Here is an 18,642-nt window from a genome sequence, read left to right as displayed (position 1 = left end):
GGTTCAATTGGTGCAAGGCCAATTGGACATGAAACTAGACACATAATGGCACAACTTTTGTGAAGAAACCATGCCTAGAAAACCAAACCAAGTTGACCAAAATATTACCCTAATCCGGGTGACCTGCATTCTGCCTGGGCAAAATGACTAAATAAACAGTGTTTAGTCATTTGGCCATAACTCAGTGTAGAAAGGTCCAATTGACCTGAAATTTTACCAGAAATAAGTTGAGATATATACCAACAACTTTCATGAAGAAACCTAATCCAAATTATGACTACAACATATTCAAAAAGTGACATGAAGTCACTACTCCTAATACTGTAGATTTGGTCAGTCCAGAAATTCTGGAAAAATCATAATTCGGCCAGTTGTGGTTTTTGGACTATAACTTGAGCTACAAAACTCCAAATAGAGTGATTCAAAAAAGGAAATGCAACTACACAAAATAAGAAACAACTTTCATGTTGATCATTTTGCTAAATTCCCACTGCAAAAATGACTAATGGAATAGTAAAACATAGCATGAAAACTAAAAATTCTGTCCAATTAGCATTAAGTTTAGAAATGGTATTGGCAATCAATACCAACAATTTTAGAATGCAAAATGTACTGTGTTGGGAGTATTAGAACCAATGTACCTATTGTCTATGCAAAACTCAACATTTTAGTTGACTAATGAAATGAATAGTAATACCTAAACTTAATTTGTAAAAATTGTGAAACTTAAAAGTGTAAAATGCCCTAGTATACCTAGCAAGATTGGTTTGGATAGGTTGGCATGCCAATAGAGTTCTGTTAGCAGTACTGCATATGGCTTCATGCCATTCTGTGTTTCATGGCTTCTCATGCCATTCTGTGACATAAGAGCCTTTGGCTATGTAATTTGAGTTGTTACACTCGAGTTTTATCCCTGATAATTATTACAGCTTATTAGTTGTTCTGTTGCACACCGAGAGACAAAATGTGATCGATGGTGTGATGGTCCGATGTACTTAGTACCCAGTGCCAGTTTACCTGTTTATCCAGTTCAGTCAACTAGTATGGGTTACTCGAGCAATGATAATAAATTTTACCAAATTTTAATCGAATAATACTGCAATAAATATTAGAAATCAAGTCTACCCAAAAAAAAAAATGTAAACATACATTCTGCATTCTCATTTTTATTTTATTTTATTTTATTTTATATTGTCACCACTAAGCAGAATTGCTTAGCACGTCGCTTTTGCCACGCGCAGGTACTGGAGACCTAGCTGGGGAGCCTAGCAGACATCAGACCGGTGAGCCTTCAAATCTACATCCGGAGTCCAGAGTCATCTCACATCTGCAGTGCATGTGGTAGGACATTAGGACTTTCGGGTAGCACTTTTTATTTTGCATTTTGTATTAGTTTGGGTTGTAACTATAAACTCTTGTAATTATGTAATAATGTAAATATATGAAATTTCATGTTATTGAAATTTTCTGTATAATGTGTGTTGATAAATGAAATGTTGAGAAATATTTATGAATATGTTTCAAGTGGTGATGTGAACAGAAATATTCTGAGAATAGTGTTGAGATTTTGAGATTGACTTAAAACGTGTATAATGGAGTGTGGATTTGGAAATTATATTGGAAGTGTTTTTAAACAGGTTCAGAAGAACTGTTTTTCCAATTTATAGCCGGCACTCTGCTGGATTTTCTATAAAAATTTCGAAAAAATTAAGATTTATCAAAAATTGAAAATAAATGAATTAAAAGGGATATATTGTAATTGAAACATGAATTGGTGCTCCAGCACACTGAGTGGCATATCTTGCTCGGCTACACTGTAGACGGGTAAGGGGTGTTACAGTGAGATATCATGTTTGACTTAGTAACTTTGTAAATTTAATTTATTTCAATTCAATTCGATTTTTTTAAAATGTTTTCTTCAAAAATCGATTAATAAATTAAATTGAATTACTTAATATATCAAATCAAAATTTTAAATTAATTTGCTTTGGTCGATTATTTGAATTTAAATCAAATTCTACTAACCCTTAATAAATAGTATATAGTTTTTTTTACATAATTTAATTAGAGATATAAAATAGCTAGCAATATTTTAATTATAGATATAAAATATTTTTGGCATATATAAGTTGAACTATATCGTATAATTATATTAGTTATACATACATTAACTTTATATAATTAATACATTGCACTATAATATATATTATGTAACGCCCTCACTTTTGATAGTCCGTACATTTTACTGTTTCGGTGACTAATGTTTGTTCGAACAGCCAGAATGTCTGAAACTATATTTAAACTAGAGTGAGGAGTCATAAATAATCTAAATAATGATAAAAAAAATTAAGGAAAAATTTAAGCAATGAAATGTACTAAGGTTAAATAAGCCATAGCTTCGGCGATGGGTAACCCTAACGAAAAGCGGCTGTGAAGATAGTTAGCGACCTTAGACTCATGGGGAACTCTATGAAATAATTTTTGGGATTCCAGTGAAGAGGTATTGAAGCTTAGATGACAATAGAATGCCAAGAAAATGCTAAGAAAATTTTCTAAATTAGTACAAATAATTTTAGCTTGTTAAGCAAAACGAAGGGCATTTTGGTCATTTCATCTTCAAAGATGATTTTTGACCAACTTGTCCATTTAAGTAAGTGAGATCCATGTCCAAAAATATGAATAAATATTGTAAAAAATTTAATTAAAAATGAGTGAAAGAAAGAAGAAAAGAAAAGAAAAAAAATAAAATGAAATTAAATTGTATTATTACATAAGCATTATGCATAAATGATGTCATTAAAATTTCCCACCAATCACATTTAGACAAGCACTTATAAAACAATTAAAAAGGGATAAAAAGAATCAAATAAACGTAAAAATCAGCCATCATCTTCCTTATCTCTCTATGGCCGAACCTCATCCCTTTAGCCATCCTCCATTGATGAGCTTAGCAAGCTCATAAAACCCTAAATTTCTACCATATTTTCCCAAGTTCCCAATACAAAAATTTATCCTAGAAGCTTGCTAAGACGTTTGAGAGCAAAAAGAGGAGAAGAAATTGAAGCTTTGGTTAGTTTGGACTTAAGCTACTTGAGGTTAGTGCATATACTCACCTTCCTCTTTCTTTAATCCTTGTTAGGAAGTTAAATTGAATGAGAAATTGGTGAAAAATTGAATAAAATATATATGTGGGAGTGTGCATGGATTTCGACAGCCTTAAGGGAGTGGTGGTTTTTCTAGTTTGGATTGGTTTAAACTTGCCTAATGATAGTATTTGATGAGTGTATATGAATTTGAAGTTGAATTTCATAAGTTATACATGAAATTAAAAAATTGAGGGTTAGGTTTTGAGACCAAATTGGGGATTTGTTCAATTATTGTGGAATGGATGATGTTAAGGTCAATTAGTGACCTTTTGGCATGATTAAACCTAAAAATGGCGTTGGTTATGGAATTGAATGGTGAAAGGGTTAGGCTACCCTACAGGCCAGAAATTCTAAACTTGAGTCCAGTGTATTTGGGTAGCCATAACTTAACTTGTGCAGTTTCAATTAGTGTAAGGCTAATTGAAGGTGAAATTAGAGACATAATGCTATATTTTTTATGAAGAGACCCTGCCCAGAAAACTAACTTAAGATGACCTAAAATTTACCTAAATCCGGGTATCCCAATTCTGGACTTGGAAAATGATCAAATGAACAGTGCTTATTCATATGGCCATAACTTTGTGTAGAGAGGTCTAAATGGCCTGATTTTTAAACCCATGGAAAGCTTAGACAATGTAGAACAACTTTCATGAAGAATAGAAACCCAAATTCTAACAAGAACTAATTCAAATTGCTAGCCAAATTTAGGACACCAAAACTGCCAGAACCAAATCTACCCAGAAAATTAGGGAATGGACTAATCCGGCCAGTTATGGTAAAAATGCCATAACTTGAGCTACAAAATTCCAAATGAAGTGATTCAAAAAGGAAATTAAAGAAGACACATTAAGGAACAATTTTGATGAAGAAAGTTTAATCAAATTCTTACTGTAGATTGGTCCAATAGAACAGTAAACATAGGCAATGAAATCTGAAAATTTGAAATAACTTCTAATGAGCCTTGAATTGAGTTTGGCAATCAATGCCAACAAATGTAACATCCAAAATGTGGTATTATAGTGTAATTAGAACTTGCATACCAATTATTATTGAAAAAGTCAACATTTATGCATGAATAGTAAGGTAATAGTAACCACTAAATGCTAAGTGCCAAGAACTAAACAATCAACTTTGTTAATATGCCCTAGTATGCCTAGAATGATTGGTTTGGATAGGTTGGCATGCCAGTAGGGTTCCGATAGCAGTACTGCATATGGCTTTATGCCATTTCGTGATTCATGGCTTTAGTGCCATTTGATGTTATGGCTTTTGGCCATTTTGATACTCTTGACATATTTGGCTTTATGCCTGATGATTACTATGGCTTGTTAGCCGTTCTGTTGCACACCTGGAGACACTTTGTGACTGATGGTGTGACGGCCTGAGGTACTTAGTACCCAGTGCTAGTTTACCCGTTTATCCGGTCCAGTCAACTGGTATAGGTTACTTAGGCAATGAAAATAAGTCTTAAAGATTTGTAACCATGAAATGAACATAAAAGTCATAAAATTAAAGATATTACAAACAATTATAAAAAATTTCAGTTTGGATAAATTAACAGTATAATTTCTTGTATTTATTTATTTAGTTTATTTTTAATTTATATTAGCACTACTAAGCTTTATGCTTAGCGTATCACTGTTTGCTACATGTAGGTACTGGAGACTAGGAGCGAGAGCCCAGTAGGCCTTAGACCAGGAATTAGAGTCTTGATCTGCATTGGGTCACAGTGTCACCTCATCTAGCAGTGCACATTTTGGTAGACTTCATTATTCTTGTATTTTATTTTTGAAACTTTGTAATTAAATTTTGGATATGTAATGTAAATTATATATTTTTGTACATTAAATATGCACGTGATGTAATTTAATAAAGTTTACAATTTCATATTTGAATTGTGTATGTATGGAAATGATTTGGAATTTCATATGTATTTATATGAGTGAGATTAAATCGATGATTTGAATGAGAATATAAAAATAAAAATATTTATAAAATTATTTTTCACTCAGGTGGGAACTCATCAAAATATTAATAAATTAGGGAAAACTCCGTTAATTTCTCCAGTAAATAAATTGACCCAAATTAATAAAATAAATGTGAATAATAAGAAATGTAATAAGTTAAGTTAAGACGCTCCGGCACTGAGTGTGATATACCTTGCTCAGCTACACTGTAGACGGGTGAGGAGTATCACATACTAATTTAATATAAAATTGCTCTTTATAATTCAATTAGACATTAAATAGCATATGCATTTATAAATTGAAGCATGCATTGCAATCATGAATTATAAATCTTATTTAATTCAATTAGATAGTATATGGCTCTACATTTATGAATTAACCCATATCTTATAAATATATTATATATGCATATAATTTATTTCATATAATTAATACATTGCATTGTAATACATGTTAATTCTATATAAAATTGCTCTTTATAATTCAATTATAGATTAAATATTATATTGGATTCATAAATTGAAGCAAGTATTGCAATAGTGAATTATAAATCATATTTAATACAATTGGATAGTTCATGGATCTACATATATGAATATATAAGCTTTGCATACACTTACCTTATATGATTTACACATTGCACTATAATATATTCTAATTCTATATAAAATTGCTCCTTGTAGTTCAATTAGAGATGAAATAGTATATGACATTCATAAGTTAAAGCATATATTGCATTCATTAAGTATAAATAATATTTAATTTAATTAGATAGCTTATGGTTCTACATTTATAAATGTCAAGCATACCTTATGAAAAATTCTGTTAGAGAATAAATAGTAAATGTCTTTTATATATAATTTAATTAGAGATATAAAATCTTTTTGGCATATATGAATTAAATTATATCTTAAAATTAAAATTATATTAGTTATGCATATATTTATTTTTAATATATATATTCTTATTATATTCAAACGTATTAAAATTGATACCATTGAATAAGTAGTCAGTAGAGCATTAATATGCAAATAAGAAAGCAATAAGTTCTTTCTTGCAAAGATAAAAATGCATTTTGACTGAAAAGTTTTATTGCCACTTTCCTCATTTAATGTATTAAGGTTATAATTGCAATTTGGTTTAAAGCTCAATTATTGTAGAAGTTTAATTTAGTCTATTTTTAACTTTTTGTCTAATTTAGTCTAAAATTTTCAATTTAAACTCAATTTAGCTCAAAAATAAAGAAAATAAAGACGTTGAGTTTCTTAATTTTTGGCTTAAATCAAAAAATTAAGAAATTAAATTTCAAAATCAAAAAATTAAACTTCTTTATTTTTTATTTAATCAAGAAATTTAACCCATAAATTTAAATTTTTAAGCTAAATTTAGCTTAAATTAAAATTTTTAGACTAAATTTAAACAAAAGTTGAAACTAGACTAAATTGAACTTCTACAGTAAGTATATAAGCTAAATTCAACATTTTGCCATTGTAATTTCATTCAGTTTTAATGCATTAATGGGAGCTTGAAAACTATAATTATGAAATTCCAATAATATCCCTATTTGATTCTGACCAATTTGATCCATTTAGCATCACTCTTTTTTTTTCTTTTTTCTATAAGTGATGCTAGCGGATTAAATTGGGCTATAATTGGAAATCCATAAATTACAATTTTCAAGTCCTAAAAAATGCATTAAAAATAGATGAAATTACACTTATAACCTTAATAAAATTTGTTCTTGAAATTTGGAGTCTGAATTTAAGCTTAAGCGCAAGGCTGAGAATGGATTAATGTAATTTGTCGAAGATACCAAAAATAAAATTTCATTTAAAATTAAAAATTAAACCAAATCAAATTATATAAATAGTCAAATCAAATCAAATTGAAATAAATAACTTAGGTTTGATTCGAATTTTCTTTTCTTTCAAATCTCACAGTTTTTTCTTCTATGCTCAAACCACATTTTCAATCACCGCTTTCAAATCTACAAAACAAAATAACAAGAAGAAGAAACTTTCATTAACATAGAAATGATATACACAATTTCATCCAAAACCACAGTCATTCAACATCCAAAACAAGATAATATTACAAAATAATATTTCAAATTTTAGAAAAGAAATAAAAAAAAATAAATTGCAATACAATATTAAAAATTGCATAACAAGAAAGGGAGGAGCTGTTGTGATGTGGCTGTGTTGCTGTGATGGGCACTGTTGTACCATGTTTAGAGCGTAAGTAGAGTCTCAACCGTTGAGAAAAAATGAAGGGAGAAGATCAAGATTATGCAGGTAGGGCGGCAGGTAGAGAAGGAAGGAGAAGAATAGATGGGTCTTATGGTTTTGTGAAAGAAAAGAGAATATATGATAGAAAATTGAATGGCTGAGAATTTTTTTAAGATGGACGGTTAGGATTAATTGCATTGTAAAAAAAAAAAAAAAAAAGAGATGCGCAATGCTGAGTCTTGAAGTTGGGATTTACATGTCCTTAAAAAGGGCATTGCCATTGTGCTACATTAAGAAATCACACTCTATATCTCTTTAAATTTTATATATATCGGATTAGCTAATTAGGGAAACCATTTTATTTTTAAACCAAAATTTTTTCCTTTTTATATATTTTCCCCCTCTTCTAAATTAATACTTTATATGCAAAGTGTATGGGATGGATAGAATAATTGAATTAATAGAATAATTGATTTTAATATATTCTTATACTTATTTAATAGATGTACTTTAACACACAATCATTTAATGTAGTTAAGATGGTAAACACTTTTAATATACATTGAGAGGTTTAAGGTTCAATCTTAATAGCCAAAGCATTGGAAACAATTACTTTAATTAGATGTTGCTCCATAACTTATGTTGCTCTATAATCAATAAAAAGATATTACTCCTTTTCACACTAAAGGCTATTATTGTTATTACATTATAGCAATTAATTACTAAATATTACAAATATAATTATAAGGGTGCATCTAATATAAGCTAAAGCTCATATGAAAATGAATTTAACAACCATTAGATTAAATATTTGCATTGAGATATGTGTAGATTTAATTAAAGCGTATATAGAGAGTGCATGAATCTAAATGAAAAAATTTAATGTAATGGCTGATAAGCTCATTCACATATGAGCTCAAGTTCTTTATAGATACGCCCTAATTATAAGGATATGTTTATAGAAGGTTAAAAAAAATTAAGGGGTTAAATGTTACCCTTGTAAATTTAACCTTTATAGAAGGTTAAAAAAAATAAGGGTTAAATATTGCTCTTATAAATTTAACATTTAAAGAGAGTACTTATTAACCTAGGCTCTGCTAAAGTTAACATTTAACTCTTCAAAACGGCATAAATATTAATGAGATAAAAAGTTAACCTAATTTATTTAAGTACCCAAATAACATTAACGAGGGGTTAAAAGCTACAAGAGTAATAATTACTCCTTATTAACCTCATACCAAAAACCCCTTAAGGTAGAAAATAATAGTATGCCCCTCTTGATTTGGATCAACTTGATCCACAAAGTATTATTATTATTTTTTATTTCTCTTATTTAGAACTTATCTTTATCATCAAAATTGATGAATTTCTTAGTCGCTTTTGAGATCTTTCGTTCAATGAAGCATAAATATAAGGGAAGGAAATATTTTCTCTTTAAAACTAGATATAAGCAAAACTTATAATAGAGTTGAATGGATTTATTTGCAGAATGTTTTTGGAAAAATGGGGATTCCAACACATGGGAAAATGGGGATTCTAACATATTTTACAAGGCTTATTGTGATGAACTTTCTATCTTTTATTACTTTTCCTTTCTTAATAAATAAGTTTGCTATTGGTTTCCTTAAACCACAAAGAGACTTAAGACAAGATCATCTTTTGTCTTATCTATTTTTGATTTGTATAGAAGCTTTTTCATCCTTGATCAGTCAAGAGTTAGCTGGAAAGATATTCATGGTGTTAAGGTGTGTAGGGCTAAGCCTAAGGTTTCTCATTTTTTATTTTTTGAGGGTAATGTCTTGTTTGCTAAGGCTACTTTGGCTATGTTTCAAAAGCTAAAAACTATTTTATCTTAGTATGAAAGAGCTTTAGGTTAATTAGTTAATTATAAAATTGATATTTCTTTTAGCAAAAATTTACCTAAGTAGATTCAAGTTAAAATCCAGACATTGCTTGGTGTTCAGGCTGTGGACCACCATAACCATTATCTTGGTTTATTGGCTCTGATCAGAAGGTCAAGAAATCTATATTCTCTTATGTCAAGGAATGGGTTTGGAAGAAACTAAAAGGCTGGAAGGAGAGATTCCTCTCATTTGTGAGTTAGGAAGTGCTTATTGAATCTGCTGCCCAATCTATTCCCACTTATGTTATTAATTGTTTTGCTTTCCAATATTTATGTTATGATGAGATACATGGTCTTATTAGATCTTTTTAGTAGGAAATATGGAAGATAAGAGCAAGATTCATTGGATGTCGTAGAAAAATATTTGTACCTTTAAAAAAGAAGGCAAACTTAGCTCTCATAATCTAAAAGGTTTTAATTTGGCTCTCCTTGTCAAACAACACTGGCAATTAATTGTGCAACCTAAGTTTCTATGTGCATTTAAATGCTAAATAATATCCTTCAGCATCCTTAATAGAGGCGTGTATGGGTTATAAACCTAGTTATATTTGGCATATATTTTATAGGGTAGAGAGTCTTAGAGAAGGGGATGTGCCAGAAAGTGGGAATGGTTAGTCTATCAAGGTGTGGACAATAACTGGTTATGGGGGCTATTAACCTTTAATTGTTTGTTCCTTGGGTTCTCCCTTATGATGCTAAGGTCAATGATTTTTTTGAAGTCGTTCCTTATTAGTGCAATATCATTTTAATACATGAAGTTTTCCCTCCTTTTAAGTAAGAAACTATATTATGTATACCATTGAGTGATTTCCTCCCTTTAAATTCTTTTCTCTAATCTTGTGATATAAATAGTATTTATATGGTTTAGTGTGGCTTTTATATGGCCTAGTCCATAATAGAGGCTAATCAAGTGTCTTCCTCTAGTTCTATTATGGATAGTTAAAGAAAGTGGATTTGATAGGTGCACCTCCCTCCTGAGTTTGGAATTTTTTTATGGAGGTTATGTTCAAATATCCTTCCTTGTTCTGCTACCATATATAAGTGGAGGGTGGAGGTTCCTTTAATATGTAGTCACTGTGATCTTACTAATGAATTTTATATTCGTATTTTTTAAGACTGTTAGTAAGTAAGGTGATTTGGTTATTGTCCTCAATGGGAATTTGTGTAGATACAATTTTCTATAATTCTAGTGGGAAGTGGGTCAAGTTCCTTACAAGTCATTTGTTGCAAGTAGATTTGGGTTCTCAATGGGGCTCATATGGATACCATGGTGAGAGAGAAATAATTTGGTTTTTTGGCACTAACATAAAGGATGCACAATAAGTTATTAATGAGGCAGTTTATAAGTGGAGGCAAGTAAAAGTGGTGAAGCTAAAGCTACTAAAGGGATGCATGGGTTTCAATAATTGTCTACTCTAAATAATGGGAGGGATAGTGTAATTAATGCAACATAGGATATTAATATAATTCAAAGTCAAGGTTGAGGACTTTATCGCATACGATTTTGTGATAAAGGAATGAAGAAATTATAAGGACTTGACTAGGTGTACAAAAATTTGCGTACAAAAATATACAAATGGGGGTAATTCGATAAACTATAAGCACTTTTTGGATGTGCAATATCTATTTAGCTCTTATTGCAATTTTCATATTTGAATTTTAAATTTTGCAACTTCTCTCTCTTTTATTATTGGCTATCCAATCAAATACCACCAACTCTTCTAACGTATCATTTCTTACCAATTATTCAACTAATCAGAGACCATCTCACCATCCATTTAACTCATCAGTGCCCACTTTTCCTTTAAACTATTAGAGCTCACCATCGCTTTAACCAATCAGAGCCCATTTTTTCATTCTTAACCTCCATTTTCATCAATCAATACCATAAGATTCATTCACTATAGCACAAAATCTTGGACAGTATTGATATGATATTATATTAGAATGGAATAACATGAATAATTTCCTTTCTACCCTAAACCATGGATGAAGGAAATTTTTTTTCCTAAGAGATAAAAATATGAAATCATTTTTTTTCCTAAGAGATCAAAATATGAAATCAATTTTGATTGGTTTAATTTTTAGAAAGGTTAGACATGATTGGTTGAATTTTTAGTGGGATATTATTTTTTGAGAGATTGGTGGGAGCTATTGATTGGTTTAAGGTTTGATGGGATGTGATTGGTTGAGCTACAAATGAGAGCTAATTCATCAAAGAAGAGGAGGGCTATGATTAATTGGTTGGTTTAAAAATCAAATTGAATCGAACCAAAATTTCAAAATATTTCGGTTTGATTGGTTATTTTGATGTGAATAGAGTAATGGTCACCCTTATTTTATTGATTAACTAATAAAATTGATTTTAGTGTAATTGATCATATTTACTTGATTTACAATCTAATTGATTACGATACAATAAATTAATTGATAAAATACCTGATACTACTCGATTATGATGTAATTAATCATAATTACTTGATTTATTATCTAATTGATTATAATCTACTTGACTAATTAATAAAATACACTATAGTACTTAATTATGATCTAATTGATTATAGTTACTTGATTTATGATCTAATTCATTATAACTCGACCAGGGTTGGTTTTGTCACCAGCGCTAGGGAACATATCAATCTAAGGTTGTTGGAACCTGTAGCATGCTTAAGACTGGAAACTTTGACCTCCTAAGGGCTCACTATATTGATTTGGAACTTTTCTTAAAATCTAAAGGAGGCTTTCCTCTCTAAGAATTAAACTCAACAAAAAGAGTTTAAAACTTTAAGTGCATTATGCAAAAATTTCTTTTCCTATTTCTGTCTTTGATAACCATTATTACTATACTTCATTTGTACAAAAATAAGCTCTTTTTATATCCTTGGTAAGACTGTCATGAGCCACATAACCTTATTTTATCAATAAAAGGATTCCTTAGAATTATTCCTCTTAGAAGAGCACACTCAAAGGCCTTTACTTTCTTATTTCTTTACAGTAATTCAACACATGTCATGCTAGAATAGTTCCCTTAAGGAGCTCCATTTTACATGATCATATCATTTAAACTTTAACTATATCTTGTTAATCACCCTTACATTGCTTTTCTTTTTATCATTAAGTCTACCCTTCGTATGTAAATACCCAAGAGGATCTTTGATTGCCCTAGTAGACTTCCATTATACAACTCATGTAAGTGTGATTAGTAGGCCATTATCTGCTTTTTCTTTTAATCACTTCATTAGTTATGCATCATATTTCAATTAACTTTGGAGAGGGCTTGACCGGTTAGTCTTACCCTTCATTCTTTTTCACTTTCCTATTTGTAACTATTTTCTTTTAGGGGGCTCCATGTTCCTTTCTTATGCTTATTCAATTACATCTTATGCATTAAAATTTCATCTTACTCTTCCATTTCATTCTAAAGGAAATAATTCATTGACACATGAAACTATATAATTCTACTAGCAAGCACATTCACATTCTATCATACACCATACTACATGCCCACACTATAACATATGACATACACCACTAAAGGATTATATACACAACATTACATGACAATAAGGATAACATAAAATGCATACTTGGAACTTACTCTTATACATAAGATACTAAAACTATGATGAATCTAACACTATTACAACAATTATCCTTATAACATGCCCAAGGTCTCGTAGGTGCTTATACATCTACCACATATAAAACCTATTTTGGTTGTTGGGGTGAGTTGGGAGGCTCAATAAGCATAAACTTCTTCAAACAATTACATACTCTTTTCATTACAGATACTTAGTTGTCAAACACATGAATGCATCAACCATCAAACATTTGCATACATGATGTCATGTCACTAGTGACTCTGCCAAGGTCTTGGGTGCCACCATCTGCTTTCAGGATGATCGGAATAGACTAACTCCAGATAGCATTGATGACCTCCTAGCTCAAACGATGAGCTTGAGCGTAGAGAGCCTTGTGAATCAACATATAATCAGAGAAAAGGCTCATCTCTTGAGATTGATAAGGAAGGGCTGTGGCACTTTCCTATCACATGTGATTGATACTAGGAAGACTAACCTAAGTTTACATGATATCCCCACAGTATGTGATTTCCCAGACGTGTTTTCGAAAGAGTTACCAAGTTTGCCACCTAAGAGAGAGGTGGAGTTTGCCATTGAGGTTATGCCGGGTACTACACGGATTTCTATTGCCCCATATAGGATGTCACCTACTGAGCTAAAAGAGTTAAAAGTTTAGTTGCAAGAATTACTAGATAAGGGTTTCATACACCCTAGTGTGTCGCCCTGAGGAGCACTGGTGCTATTTGTTAAAAAGAAGGATGGTACACTTTGGCTTTGCACAGATTACCGACAACTGAATAAAGTGACAGTAAAGAACAAGTATCCATTGCCCAGGATAGATGACCTATTTGATCAGTTGAAGGGATCCGGTGTGTTCTTCAAGATAGACCTTAGATCAGGCTATCATCAGTTGAGGGTAAAGGAGGCAGATGTGCCAAAAACTGCTTTCAAGACCCGGAATGGGCATTACGAGTTTCTGGTGATGCCATTTTGGTTGTTGAATGCACCAGCAGCATTCATGGACCTAATGAACCATGTCTTTCACTCTTACTTGGATTAGTTTATAGTGGCCTTTATATATGATATATTGGTGTATTCTAAGAACCGAGATGAGCATGATGAGCACCTGAGAGTGGTATTACAGACATTGCGGGAGAAACAATTATATGCAAAGTTGTCCAAGTGTGATTTCTGGCTAGATGAGATTACCTTCCTTGGACACATTGTATCAGTAGATGGGATCAGGGTGGATCCAAAGAAGATTGAAGCTATAATGGACTGGAAGCCTCCTAAGAATACAATAGAAGTTAGAAGCTTTTTGGGGTTAGTTGGGCACTACAGGAGATTTGTGAAGGGATTCTCCCTTATAGCAACGCCATTGACTAAGTTGCTGCACAAGAATGTGAAGTTCGACTGAAGTGATAAGTGCCAAGCTAGTTTTGAGAAACTGAAGGCTATGCTTATAGAAGCACTTCTGTTAACACAGCCAGTATTTGGGAAAGACTATGTGATCTACAGTGATGCCTCAGTTAATGGACTTGGGAGTGTCTTGATGCAAGAAGGGAAAGTAATAGCTTATGCATCTAAGCAGCTAAAACCACATGAGAAAAACTATCCTACCTATGAATTGGAGTTGGCAGCGATAGTGTTTTCTTTAAAGATATAGAGGCATTACCTATATGGTGAAAAGTGTTATATTTACACAGATCACAAGAGTCTAAAATATTTGCCAACCCAGAAGGAACTCAACCTTAGACATAGGAGGTGGATTGAGTTCTTAAAAGATTATGACTGTGTGATTGATTATCACCCTGGGAAGACAAATGTGGTAGCTGATGCACTGAGTAGGAAGTCTATAATGGCATTGAGAGCATTGAATGCTCATTTGTCTTTAGCACATGGGGCTATTTTGGCTAAGTTGCAAGTGAAGCCAAATTTGCTATAGCAAATACAAGAGGCACAGAAGCTGGATAAAAAGTTGACGACCATCATGAGCTGAATTAAAGAGGGGAAGGAGATTGAATATGAGATGAAAGAAGATGGGTGCTTATTCTACAAAGGAAGAATATGTGTACCAAATGATGTAAAATTGAAGAAGAACCTCCTAAAAGAGGCACACAGCAGTTTTCATACTATGCACCCACAGGGCACGAAGATGTATCATGCTTTGAAAATGCGCTATTGGTGGCCGGGTATGAAAAAAGATATTGGTGACTATATGGCTAGATGTTTGATAGGCTAGCAGGTTAAAGTTGAGCATCAGGTTCCATCGGGGTTATTATAACCCATATCCGTACTAGAGTGGAAATGGGATAGCATCACCATGGACTTTGTCACTGGATTGCCACTAACATAGAAGAAGCATGATACCATATGGGTGATTATTGATAGGTTGACTAAGTCAGCTCACTTTCTACCAGCTAGAACCGACTACTCACTGGAGCATTTGGTAGAGCTATATATAGCTGAGATCATTCAGTTACATGGAGTGCTGATATCGATCATATCTGACCGAGACCCAAGGTTTACTTTGAGGTTTTGGAGGAAACTACAGGAGGCATTAGGCACTCAATTACATTACAGTATGGCTTTTCATTCTTAAACGGATGGGCAGTCAGAACGGGTGATTTAGGTAATCCATAAACCTTAGTGAACTATTATGGTTGTTAAAAGAATGATAGTAATAACATGAATTACATGATAGGTGCTTAAAGATATGCTTTGGAGTTACATTATTGATTTTGAAGGAAGTTGGGAAAAGTACCTCCCTTTGGTGGAATTCGCATATAATAATAGTTATCAAGCAAGTATAAAGATGGCTCCATATGAAGCATTATATGGGAGGAGATGTGGGACCCCATTATGTTGGACAGAACTAGGTGAGGACATGATTGTGGGGATAGATCTTGTGAAACAAACTGAAGAGAAAGTAAAACTCATCAAAGAGAATTTGAAAGCTGCCTCAGATAGGCAGAAATCATATGCAGATTTGAAAAGAAAAGACATAAAGTATGAAGTGGGAGACAAAGTGTTCCTAAAAGTATCACCATGGAAAAAGGTGCTAAGATTTGGGAAGAAGGGTAAGCTAAGCCCTGGGTTTATTGGTCCATACAAAGTCATTGAACGTGTGGGCCCAGTAGCCTACAGGCTAACTTTACCACCTGAACTGGAAAAGATCCATAATGTATTCCTTGTTTCTATGCTGAGAAGATACAGATCAGACCCTTCACATTTCATATCAGCAGAGAAGATAGATGTGTAGCCTGATTTGACATATAAAGAGGAATCGGTGAGGATCCTAGCTCAGGAAGTCAAGGAACTGCGGAACAAGCAGATTCCATTATTGAAAGTACTTTGGAGGCACCACAACACTGAAGAAGCTACTTGGAAGAGTGAGGAGACGATGAGACAATAGTTTCCTCAACTGTTTACATCAGGTAAATTTTGAGGACGAAATTTTCTTTTAGAGGAGAAGAGTTGTAATGCCCCAAATTTCTTAAGCTCTGAATAGTACCAATTTCAGACAGAGAATAGTACTATTCAAAGCCAATTTGAGGACTAAAAAAAAATAGATGAAAAATAATTGGAAATAAGCAGAATAAAAATCAAATAACCATTGGGTTATAAAAAATATCAGTATTAATAAAAAAAGGATGGACTATAACCCAATGAAAGGCATTTTGGTCAATTCACCTCAGAGTTGATTTTTGACCTAAATGACAATTAATTATGTGAGATTAAAATATTGGAAATGAATTCTAAAATATGAAAGTAGTACGCAAAATAAAAGAGGACATATAGGGAATTATAGGAATTGTTAAAAAATAGAATTAAAATAATTGAAAATTCAATTAAAAAGTTGGATAATTATAAATAAAAGAAACAAAAATTCACTAAATGAAAAAGTCTCCTCCTTTCTTCTCTCCCTTCATGGCCAACACCCTCTCCCCATAGCCTTCCATCATTTTTTTCTTCCCAAGCTCCATTCCCCCTTAGATTTCTACCATATTTTCTCTAACCACAAACATAAAATCTTGCCACTTGATCTTGCTAGAGTGATTGGAAGTGAAAGCAGCAAGAGAAATTGAAGATTTGAAAGTTTGAAGAATTGGGAAAAATCTTTCAAGTGAGGTATGTGCAATTTTAGTTTAGATTCTTATCAAATCCTTGAATTTAAACTTGATTATGCAAAAATTAATAAAGGAAATTGAAGAAACTATGCATGAATTGAAGAAGCAAATTTGGGTCAACCTAGGAAATTTGGGGATTTTGACATCTTCATGAAATTAAACATGAAATTTAGTGAGAAATGAAGCATATGTATGAATGGTATGTTGGATTGCATGAGGATTGCATGAAATTAAGAATTATCAAATTAGGGTTTTGAAAATTTTGGGAGAATTAGGGTTTTGATGTCATGAAGTGAAATTAATGTTTTTGAGGCCAAATATTGGCCAAATAATGTATGTTGAGTATGAAATGAAGTTGGTTGATGAGTGAAATTATGAATTAGGAAGTTGGTCAATATGCTGAATTCTGGAATCCCTGAGTCCAGAAGATTTGGATGAGCATAAGTAGAGTTACATAACTCCAATTGGTGTGAAGCTAATTGGAGATGAAACTTAAGGCATAATGACACAATTTTCATGAAGTCTGCCTAGAAAATGACCATAGGTTACCCTAATTTACCCTTGAATCTGGAATGCATATTCTGGATAGTAGCAGAAAAGCTACATAAATAGTAATTTTAAATTGTCACAACTCATTCTAGGAAACTCTAATTGACCTGATTCTTGAACCCATGAAAACCTAAGCCATAGGAGAACATTTCACATGAAGAACTTAAGGCCAAGTTATGAACTTAGCCCAACCAAATTGCTGGACAAAATTGGGTCAGCAAACCTGTCTTACACAATAAATATAGTAATTAAAAAATAGTTGAAATTAAATTAAGAAGTTTAGATTTACTTCTTACAGAACTCATCAAATATTCTTAACCCCTAGATAAAATAGGTAGACTTAAACTTCATGTGTATTTCCTAGGGTGTTTTAACATTAACCTGACTTGGGGCCTGACTTCCTTGGATATTAATCACCAACTCTCTAATCAAGTGGTGAATCAACAACACATCAAATCTATATACAAGAATCTCAAAAAAACATATAAAGAACCTTTAACCTTTAGTTTTAGGTCAAAATAGAACATAAAATAGGATTCTAGAGTCTTGAAAACAAATAAGAACAAGTGATAGCAGAACCAACTTCAATTGCCAAAGTCTTAAATTTACATGCCTTAGACAAGTAGCACCTACTTTGGCTGTTGAAGTAAGAAACTTTAGCTACCAAAGTCCATAACAAAATCTGCCCTTCGAAACAGTGGCTATTTCAGCTGCCGAAATCCAAAATCCTGAAAAAAACTTTTGAAAAACAAAATTGACTTTGGCTGTTGAAATAATGGCTTTTGGCAGCCGAACCTATGAATTTTCAGAGTTTCCAATTCAAATTCTGATGAAACCCAAAGCCAAAAACCACAAAACAACATCAACCTCATCCATCAGGCTCCTAAATGTAAAACAACCTTAAAACACACTTCTAAATCATATAATAACTTGCAATCAAAACATGGATGTTACATGCATCCAATATTTAATAACAAGATCTTGGATTTCTCCAAATTACAATACAAGGAACAAAAGGTAAAGAAATACATCAAATGAACTTATTTAGCATTAACTTCATCAAAATCTAACCTACTCATGCCTATAAACATTTTAGACTTTGTTAAGAATCTCACAACAAGACATAAAATTTAAAGAA

Source organism: Hevea brasiliensis, chromosome 3 (assembly GCF_030052815.1).
Source record: "Hevea brasiliensis isolate MT/VB/25A 57/8 chromosome 3, ASM3005281v1, whole genome shotgun sequence".
Lineage (NCBI taxonomy): Eukaryota > Viridiplantae > Streptophyta > Magnoliopsida > Malpighiales > Euphorbiaceae > Hevea > Hevea brasiliensis.
Note: the sequence above shows the minus strand (reverse complement) of the source record.